This window comes from Schistocerca nitens, chromosome 3, assembly GCF_023898315.1.
Source record: "Schistocerca nitens isolate TAMUIC-IGC-003100 chromosome 3, iqSchNite1.1, whole genome shotgun sequence".
Taxonomy (NCBI): domain Eukaryota; kingdom Metazoa; phylum Arthropoda; class Insecta; order Orthoptera; family Acrididae; genus Schistocerca; species Schistocerca nitens.
The window spans coordinates 969,650,235-969,661,384 of NC_064616.1; the positions used below are offsets into that span (position 1 = coordinate 969,650,235).

Consider the following 11,150-nt stretch of genomic DNA (forward strand, 5'->3'; position numbering starts at 1 on the left):
TTTGTACCTCCTTAAATGGACGCACAGTATTCTACGTATTTTCATCTTGAACTGTTTACTGAGTTTTGTGACCGCTAAGCTCGCTACAAATACGTAAACACTTGAAGATATGATTTTCATTTCCTTTGCTTCCGTCATATTCGATGCGGGGCGCATCAAATCACATTTCCATTTTTATGCCGCAGTTGGCGCAGAGAAAATTACGACCCTTCTACGGTTCTCCCGTCTGCAGCCCCATGAAAACTTTCCAATATTTGGCCGATGAATACGTTAGTAATAAATGAGTGGATTAACATGTTATTGGATGATCCATTGAAATAGCGAAGCTTAGAAGAAGCTTCACATTTAAATGGAAAATGTTATGAGGAGTTTTTTAATATCAATCCTTTCAGTTACAAAAATACTTTTTCTTTTCGGCTGAGCCCGCAGCATAGAATACTGCATAATATGACATTTTATAGTGAATTATTCCAGGCAAGCTGCAAATAGTTTAATTACTAGTGCTTCTTTCTTATTGTCAGCTTGTTTCGGCTATAACACTATTCTAAGGTAAATGTCTTTACGGAACAGAAGCCAATATTGCATCAGTGAGTAAACTGTGGACTGTCTATTTGTTTCTAGACTGTTATAAGTCATGCAATCTCTGTTTGTGTGGAATTTTTTCAGTGAAGTACTTTTGTCAGCTAGACTGATAGTTTATTCTTGTTGATGAAACTGCTGATATCATAATATTCTTAAGATCGTGGTGAGTTTATGCAAAACCGCTAAAAATTGTTTAAATTAAGCATCAATGAAGCTATTACTTGCTCTTAGACAGTAATTAAAGAAAACCGACGCTTTTTAATGCTTGTTTTAGAGTGAAAAAATCACTGCCAATTATGCACTATACATGTATGTTGTTAGACTGCAACTAATTTTCTGTAAACAAGGATTACATACACTGAGGCGACAAAAATCATGGACTATCTCCCAAAATCACGTCGGGCCTCCTTCTGCCAGGAGTAGTGCAGCTGAACTCAACAAGTCGTAGGAAGTCCTCTGCAGAATTACTGAGCCAGACTGCCTCTACAGCCGTCCATAACTGCGAAAGTGTTGCCGGTGAATGCGAATAAACTGACCTCTCAGTTATGTCACATAAATGTTCGATGCGATTCATGTCGGGCGATACAAGTGGGCAAGTCATGCGCTCTAATTGTCCATAATGTTCTCTAAACCAATCGCGAACAATAGTGGCCCTGGCACATTCTTATCCATAAAAATTTCATCGTTGTTTGGGAACATGAAGTACACGAATGGCTGAAAATGATCTCCAAGTAGCCGAACATACCGGAGGACCCAGTTCATTCCACACCATTACGGAGCCACCACCAGATTACAAATTTCCTTATTGACAAGCTTGGTACGTGGCTTCTTGGAGTCTACGCCACAGTCGAACCCCACCATCAGCTTTTACCAACTGGAATCGGGGTTAATCTGGCTAGGCCACGGTTTTCCAGTCGTCTAGGTCCCAACCAATATGGCCATACGCCAAGAGAGATGCTGCGGACGATTTCGTGGTGTCGGCAAGGCCACTCGCTTCGGTCGTCTGCTGCCGTAGCGCATTAACACCAGATTTCGCTGCAATATCCTAACGGATATGTTCGTCGTACTCCCCACGTTGATTTCAGCGGATATTCCACGCCGCTGCTCTAGATCGTTAAACGAAAGCCGTCGGTCACTGCATTGTCCGTGGTGAGAGGTAATGCTTGAAATTATTCTCGGCACACTCTTAATACTGTGGATTCAGAATATGGAATTTCCTAACCATTTACGAAATGGAATGTCTCCTACGTCGAGCTCCAACAACTACTCCGTGTTCACAGTTCATTTATTCCCGTCGTGTGGCCATTATCAGGCCGCAAACGTTTTCGCGCGAATCACCTGAGCACAAATGACAGCTCCGCCAATGCAATGCCCTTTTTCACTTGTGTACACGATACTACCGCCATCTGCATGTGTACGTACCGCCTTCCCATTACTTTTGTCACCTCAGTGCATGATCGCCTCCGTAGCTGAATGGTGTATTTAACATAGGAGAAATTTACGTTTGATGATCAACCAAGTATTTATTTCATTAAATATTTACGAGGTGTGGCTAGAAAAAAAACCGGACTAGTACTAGTGAAACAATAAAACGAATGCAATAAGGCTGAAAGTCGCGTGGCCTGTCACGTGACTCTCGCTCCGCCTACTGCTCGAGTTTCATCTGCCTCCTGCACTCAGTCTGCCCGTGGCGTCTGTTTTAAGTAGTTGACGTTTTGTCTGTGCGTCGGAAAATGTTGAGTGTACAGAAAGAACAGCGTGTTAACATCAAATTTTGTTTCAAACTAGGAAAATCTGCAAGTGAAACGTTTGTAATGTTACAACAAGTGTACGGCGATGATTGTTTATCGCGAACACAAGTGTTTGAGTGGTTTAAACGATTTAAAGATGGCCGCGAAGACACCAATGATGACACTCGCACTGGCAGACCATTGTCAGCAAAAACTGATGCAAACATTGAAAAAATCGGTAAACTTGTTCGACAAGATCACCGTTTAACAATCAGAGCAGTGTCTGAGTTAACAGGAGTTGACAAGGAAAGTGTCGAATTAGTTTACCGATTTTTTCAATGTTTGCATCAGTTTTTGCTGACAATGGTCTGCCAGTGCGAGTGTCATCACTGGTGTCTTCGCGGCCATCTTTAAATCGTTTAAACCACTCAAACACTTGTGTTCGCGATAAACAATCATCGCCGTACACTTGTTGTAACATTACAAACGTTTCACTTGCAGATTTTCCTAGTTTGAAACAAAATTTGATGTTAACACGCTGTTCTTTCTGTACACTCAACATTTTCCGACGCACAGACAAAACGTCAACTACTTAAAACAGACGCCACGGGCAGACTGAGTGCAGGAGGCAGATGAAACTCGAGCAGTAGGCGGAGCGAGAGTCACGTGACAGGCCACGCGACTTTCAGCCTTATTGCATTCGTTTTATTGTTTCACCAGAACTAGTTCGGTTTTTTTCTAGCCACACCTCGTATTTTATTACCTTATATCTACTAATAAAAGAAACGAATTAACTTTGTCAACAAAGCAACACATTTTGTTTAGTGGCGAAGAGGCTAGCCCAGTGAAGACAAGAGTAGCGGGTGCAAGGTCGAGCTTAAAGGAGTGATGGAGGCAAAAAAATAAGAAATAAAAAAGTGGCCAGTTTGACTGTTTGTCATGTAGAGGACATGGATTCAGCTCCTGGTACTGCCAAGGGCCAAGGGTTTTACCTTCGTTGGAGGTGTTCAAAAATGGCTCTGAGCACTATGGGACTTAACATCTAAGGTCATCAGTCCCCTAGAACGTAGAACTACTTAAACCTAACTAACCTAAGGACATCACATACATCCATTCCCGAGGCAGGATTCGAACCTGTGACCGTAGCGGTCGCGCGGTTCCAGACTGAAGCGCCAGAGCCATTCGGCCACACCGGCCGGCGTTGGAGGTGTACTCAGCCTCGTGATGCCAACTAAGGACCCAGCCCGCTAGTGTTTCAGCTTGTTCGTTCAGGAGACAGGCCACCCTCTGCAATGAAAATCTCAGCAAAGTTCTGAAAATTGGAACTTTAGAGATGTCATGTGACATTCGCACAGAACTGCCGAAGGAATAAGATGAAACACAGAATGAAATAACGGAAAAACACAAAAAGAACAGTAGATGCCCTAGGTCTGCTAATCTGACAACGGTCGGTATTGTGTTGAGCTGACCACCCATCCATACCGCATCCACATGTTGTCATCGGCTAATTGACGACACGGCGGTCGGTCGGCCCCACTCCTGAAAGAAAATTAGTATCATAATCTAATGCTGTTATCAGTTCTTTTAATAGTGCCCTGTTACAATACGGGAGAAATTTACTAATTAGCGACACAGTGTTTATGTCAGTACACGGTTTTCTTTATATTCCTTTCTGTCCACTAACTTAAAACTTTTGTAAATGGTGTTAATAGAAAGCGTTTCGAAACAACCATTCTTGCCTATCAGCCATGTAACTAGCTTCTGTCTTCTCTGGAATGCTTGGCAGTTCAGAGGTTTCAGAATTACGAACAACCGTTAAGGCCCTCATGAAATCAGGGAACACAGCATGAACATGGGCACCTCTATCTAGTGGAACTTTGTGGAAACCATATGGATTCTTACACAGGATATTTTAACTCTCCAGATAGACTCTAATAAAGAGCACAAAACGTATTCCATAATTACAACTTAGTCTGATAGTCGTTCTATTTATATATGCCTGTAACCATCAGCAAATATGGGACGAGCCCTCTTCATGATAAAAATGACTTCTGAATTCTTCATTGCTTTACCGACGTAAAAGCGACATATCGTCTCTCTGATGCGGTGAAATCTGCAAGTAAAACGGTAGTTAGAAACAATGGATACGTGTTGTGAAAGAAGCATGTTTCTAGACCCATGCCCCTTCTTGCAGGGGACGCAAACACAGACGAGAGAGATGTTAGCATTACTTGAAGAATTTGCACAACATGCTGAATACACCGAACGTCATCACTAATGCTGTTCTGTGGTTGAAAACGTATATAAAACAGCTGATTTCAAACTTTTTATTTCATGTGAAATGTGACTTTAAAATTCGTAAAATTATTTCCGCACATTTAGATATAAACAAGTACGATACCCCGATTCGTAATAAATGAATCACATTAGGATCACTGGCGTTGCTGGAAGAAGGGAAACAAATAACATTGGCTGTTTCGAGGCTGAATGGAGTAATTCTCTTCGAGAGGAAAAAAAAGTTCCGAATAAGCTGAGCGAAGTTGGGAAGCGATCTAAGCTGAGGTTTTCCCGTTTAATTACTTAATTACTTAATTAAAGAAGAGGGAGCGGCGGCAGGCTGGGGTCAGCTGCCGCAGCCCGCAAACAAGTCGCGTGAAGTAGCCCGGCTGCGTGGGTGGTGAGAAAACAGAGGAGGAACGTGTGCTGACTTTCCACGGCGTACATCACAAAAGGCGGGGCGCCGCGATAAACTTGGCAGAAAATGTCCTCTCCCCATTTACAGCGAGCAGCGCACCACACGGTGAATATTATTTTCACGAGGGACGGCCTTTTTATTCGGCGGAACGCTGCGCCCCGTAAGGAATCTCGACACGTTGGCGGTAGACGAATGCGCGTCCCGCGTCGCCGCCGCTGTATTTATATGCAAATTAGGACGAATTTGGCCGAAATAATTTACATCACAGAGACCAAACAATTCCTCTCAGACTTTCTCTGTTGCGTATTTTTGGGTGTAGTGCCGGGTGACGGAGTTGTAAGGGAAAAGGGGGTGGGTGGGAATAGAATCATATAAACAAATAACTACTTGTCTCCGCGATAGGATACCATCATTCTTCTTAAAAATGTGCTTCACGTTCTCAATTTTCATACTGCCAGTCTCTTAGTTACAAAGCTAGCGTTATTTATTGCTTGTATGTGCTCACAGGTCGCGAAATAATCTATCATGAGTGTTAGACGTGATGCTCTGTTAGCAGCAGCCAGTGTTAATGGTTTATTCCTCACGTTTTTTATCTTCGTTTGCTGCTGTATTTGTAATTAAGGTGTGTAGAATTCATATATATCACCATAATTAGAATCTTCAAATTAATTCGAAGAAAACTCTTGTGAAAATAAGAATAGTATTACGTTAATTTAATCATTGTTCACATTCTGTTGTCTGTACAATGGAAAAGAAATAAAACCTTATATTTGTTTATGATAAAAGTGTGCATAGTAATTATAACTACATTCGATTTGCTAATAACATAAAAAAGAAACAGAAGAAACTACTTGCTGCTACTGATAAAGGATTATTGACGCTTGAACCAACTGCCCAACTGCTGGTACTACAGATTGTACTACTGCTATGACTTCTATCAGTACATTTATCTTGTTCTTTCATTTGAGTCGTTTTTCCCTCGCCGAAATAGTGCATGAAATATTGAAAATTGTATCCGTGAATGGAGTTATCCTTCAATTACCTTGCAAAGTCTCTGCGTACAGCATCGCCATAAAAGTACTTAAATTACCTAATTGTTCACATGCAAGCCCTCAATTAGATGTACATTGAATATGTTTTATGCTCGTAGATTTCAATCCTTCTCATTACCGTCTGTGTGAAAGTGCATGTGAATGTATTTTTCGTGTTTCCATTGGTAACTAGTAGTATGTAACTTGCTGTCTGCTGTGGTCAATCTGGTCAACTTAGGCTGTTCAGTCAAAGCAAAGAGGTTTGTGCCTTCTAAGTCGTCTTTATCGTCAGTGGGTAGGTTGGTACCGGAAGCGACCCCTTTTGGTCTGTTCGGGGTACCTGAAGAGATTCGTTGTGCTTCAGCACTTGACACTGTGCAGTCTGTGAGTGTGGTCGGTAGCTTGAGACTGAGCTTCGAGTGTGATGTGCAAGTCTTCAGGATAGTTGAAGTAGTATAGTTCACCTTTTATTACAGCGATAGATTCATTAAATTATCCACAGTTGACGCAAGATAGACCGTGGGGAAATTTACCACTTTTAATAAGTGTCTTCTGGTACTTTCTGTGTGCTACCAGAACTTCTAGTGTGCAAAGGTTTCCCATCTAGTGATGCTGACATTTAGCGGAAATTAATCGTGTTTCCTTGAGTGAATTTAGGTTGTGTTGAACGTTCTATGTAATTAATGGATTTTAGTGTATTTTACTCTGTCATATTTCAAATGGTTAGCGTGCTTGCTTAGTTTGTTTGAACTAAGTGCTTGGACGAGCCAGTTGAGCACTCAACTCTCTGTGTCCATCGAGGGATCTTAGTACATCCAACCTGTCGTTTCCAAAGCGCAGTATTCTTTAAGGCCCAAATTCTGAATTTCAATTAGATTCTAAAGAATTATGTTTTAATTTAACTGCTTTCATTCAGTATGATCACGCTTCTCCACCGATTTAGCATCGCCACTAGAGCTTGTTGAGTGTGTCTGTGAGACGCTCAAGCTGCCAAAAGAGTCCATAACGAAACCAACAGATAATCGAATCTTCTCTGTTTCTAAACTTCCTGGCAGATTAAAACTGTGTGCACCGACCGAGACTCGAACTCGGGACCTTTGCCTTTCGCGGGCAAGTGCTCTACCGTCTGAGCTACCGAAGCACGACTCACGCCCGGTCCTCACAGCCTCACTTCTGCCAGTATCTCGTCTCCTACCTTCCAAACTCTGTTTCGTTTGTTAGTCCAACTTCGTAAGGATTCTAGACTGTAGAACAGTACTCACGAATCAGTCTAACGAGAGTCTCGTAAACGAAATTTTTTCCCGTGTGTTACATTTTGTTAGGAACGTTTCCATCTGCCCTCCCAGACGTATAGCTTTCTATGACCGTTACACGTGAATTAGCTCCGGACAGAAACTTCTGAATACTTGACAGTTACGATTGATCCAGCTAATTGCCACCGCTCAGGCAAACAAACGATATCGGATCTCCATCCACTTACACGCAGCCCGTTACTCGTGTTAAGGGTCAGCTCACGATCTTGGCATCAGTCTCTGATTATGTACGCATTTCTCCGGATTTTGTAACAAACCATATACAGCTCGGGAGTGCCTCTAGAGCTGCAATTGTTGTTCTATCAGCTGATTTATATTCATCGTTGACAGCAGCAGTCCAGCTACGTTACTTTTCTCCTTTATGGTTTCCTCACGCCTCCCAGACGACTGGTGACTTGAATCGATCTTCAGCCATAAGCGTTTATAGTGATAAGAACAATTGTTCTAAAAATAAAATACATTGGTAGTTTTTTAAATCATTAGAAAGATGGGTATACTTGTACACTGATGTCTTCTAAAGGAATTACTCAGAAGAAATGATGAAGCACTTAATTGTATTAAGACGGGAGGGAGCTGCACCGGCAATAGATGATTTGAGAATACAGAGGTTGAATAGTTCTCGTGGTCCAGTGTGTGGGATACCAGTGAAGATTGAGGTTGATGTTTGGGAATGGGTTTTGTGTGACAGGGTTTGTGATAGAGAAATATGAGAGCTGGGATAGGTGTAATTACTATGTAGGTCATAAAACGGTTTTGAGTAGGAAGGGATAGGAAATGGGAAAGGGCCCTGAAGTGGGAGAGGTTAGGGAGTGGGCTTGGATTGGAGGAGATAGGGAAGATGGCTGCGAGAGCACCTATTGATGTACCTTCAGGTAAGACGGACATTAATTTCACTTCTACAACTTTTTGCAAAATTTAAAACCATATGTGGCATGCGTGATACCTTACTATAATTATTTTAGAAAAGCTGAAACCATTTGCAAAATATATTCTTGGGGAGAATCAGAGTGGATTCCGACCAAACCATTCAACGACTGACATTGTTCGTGCTCTTAAGAGAAATTGTTGAGAAATATTAGGAAAAAGCTGGAGGAGTCCAGATACTGTTTACAGATTTACAAAGAACCTACGAGATTATTTATTGAGACAGCCTCTATAAAATCTTGCAGAACTTTCGGACCTCAAATAAACTCATTGAAATAATTATGATATGTGTGAATGAATCAAGGATGATAGTACGAACTGGACGAGCATACTCACAACCTTTACCGAAGAGTTGGATTGCGACAGAGAGATGCACTATCATGTTTACTGTTTAATGTCATCGTGGAGAAAGTCATAAGAGAGAGAGTAAGAGAGAGAGAATGCAAAGAGCGTAATGGACTTCGAATGGAAATTGTTGAGAAATATTAGGAAAAAGCTGGAGGAGTCCAGATACTGTTTACAGATTTACAAAGAACCTACGACATTATTTATTGAGACAGCCCCTATAAAATCTTGCAGAACTTTCGGACCTCAAATAAACTCATTGAAATAATTATAAAAATGTGTGAATGAATCAAGGATGATAGTACGAACTGGACGAGCATACTCACAACCTTTACCGAAGAGTTGGATTGCGACAGAGAGATGCACTATCATGTTTACTGTTTAATGTCATCGTGGAGAAAGTCATAAGAGAGAGAGTAAGAGAGAGAGAATGCAAAGAGCATAATGGACTTCGAATGGAAGGGGCAAGTTTCAGATATTTGCTTACGCAGAGGACACAGTGTTAATGAACGAGAGCGAACAAGTTCTTGAAGAGATGTACAAAATGGTTAGCACTAGCCAGAAATAAAAGTACACGAAAGCACTCCACAGTTGACAAAGACAAATTCAAGTCTTTTGACCACTTCAGGTACCTGGGAATTTTGTCAAAGCCGTCCCATACCCAGGGAATGACAGTACGGTTTCGGATGTAGTGATGCTGCACCGTCGCTCTTTGCGAGGTCCAAGAGGAGGTGGTTTGCCATTGCCTTCCTCCTCCATGGTATGAAGTGTCGCATGGATGACTGTGACGAGTGCGTGTACGGTGTTGTGTTGGGTTTGTGTTTTTGTGGGTGAAGGGGGGGCGGGGTGGGGGGGGGGGAGAGACTGTGAAGCCCGCTGCCGCACATATACTACTCCACCAAGGGGGGCGTCGAGCTTAATGTCCCCATCACTTCATGAGACATTGCAAAGAGGTTTGGAATATACTCCAGGAAGTTGGCGCAATGACTAGTGATCAGCAACTCTGCGCTTCCCCTTTGCCGACATTAAGACGTAAAATACTACTCGTGTGTGAAACTCTAGTCCGATGTAAGAGACGGACTAATGGTTTTAATCAGCTCAGCTTAAATAAATAAATAAAAACAAATTGATATAAATGAAACTCCAGACGTCAATATTCCTTCAGAGATACGTTTAAGTTTAAATAGCTGTATGTATCCTATTTCTCGAATACGAAGATCTACAATGCCGTCATACGCTCCTTTGCCCTCTATGCTTCAGGCAGTTGGACGCTAACTAAACGGGAGATGGCAAAGCTTCTAACATTTGAAAAAAAAGTAGACGAGAACAATTTGCGGCTCAGTGAGAGACGGAGATACTTGAAAAGCAAGAAAGAAAAATGAGCCAATTTAACGTTTAAAAATATCTAAAGAGCATACGACTCCAATGAGCAGGTCACGTAGTCTGAATTCTTGAGGCCCAACTTCCTAAGTAAGTTCCCATAGTCCACATTAAAACAAAACGAATTTTGAGAAAATAGGTCAATTATTTTGTGAAATGATTGCTTTAGAAATAGGAAAAAAAACAGAAAAACTTTTGATGCACCTTTGAAAGATGTTAGAAGTATGTAGAGAAGCTGAGATGCCTATATGTTAGGACCGGAAGGAGATCACAGAATGAAATTCCATCGGAAAAATACCTCTTTAACTTCTTAAAGTTTTGAGATTATATATGGATCAGTGAACTGTATGTTCTCAATCGGCACCTCATTTGCTGTAAGTTACTTCGAGGAACATTCAAAGACGTGTAAAATGTTTCTGTAACATTCATTTTATTTTATTTTTCTTTGTTTTTGTTCTTACTTTGAGACATACCACTTCACAAAATACGAGATCGCTTTTTGTCCAACTTTTTTCAAGTTTTATTTATTCTGAAAGCATGAGATATAATACTTTAAATATCGATCGGTATCTGTTATTATTAATAGTATATACATAATCTCAAGAGAATACAGGTAATTCCAACTTATATTTTGATTTCATTTTTAGATAACCAGCAGTAGATGTTCGCGAAATATTCCAATTTTTCCTCAAATCCCGTATCAAGTTTTTCTTAAGTAGCCAGATTACTTTCAGACACTTAAATCCGTTTTGCAAGCCTCGACCTCACGAAGGCTCATTTGATAACCCATTTTCCCATTTCCCAGTCTTCGTTTGTCTATGAAAATCCTGGGAGACATTTTCCCAAGTGACTAATTACGATTTTCCAATTACCCTGATTGCTTTCAAACAACTTAATCTTTGTTTGAAAAACTAGATAACAAGACAGTTAACTTTATATACTGTTTCTACAGTTTCAACTTTTCGTTTATCTATGAAATTTCGGATAAAAATCAATTACGCAATTTCTAGGTGATGCTGTTTTAGTGACATCAAATATTTGACAAGACCGTTGGTTAGGCCAAGAAACGGATGAGAAGAAGACGTAAAGAATGATGCGTGAGCGTTGTTTGTAGTGAACTGGGGGAAACTGCAACGGACAGAATGCAGTG

The 11,150-nt window shown here is 41.1% G+C and overlaps 1 non-coding gene across 1 annotated transcript; it reads right to left on the minus strand.

The window, feature by feature from the left end:
* Positions 1–7,105: 7,105 nt before the first annotated feature.
* On the minus strand, positions 7,106–7,179 carry Trnas-cga (transfer RNA serine (anticodon CGA)). The gene has a single exon. It is a non-coding gene; the product is annotated as a tRNA-Ser (tRNA).
* Between the last annotated feature and the right edge of the window lie 3,971 nt (positions 7,180–11,150).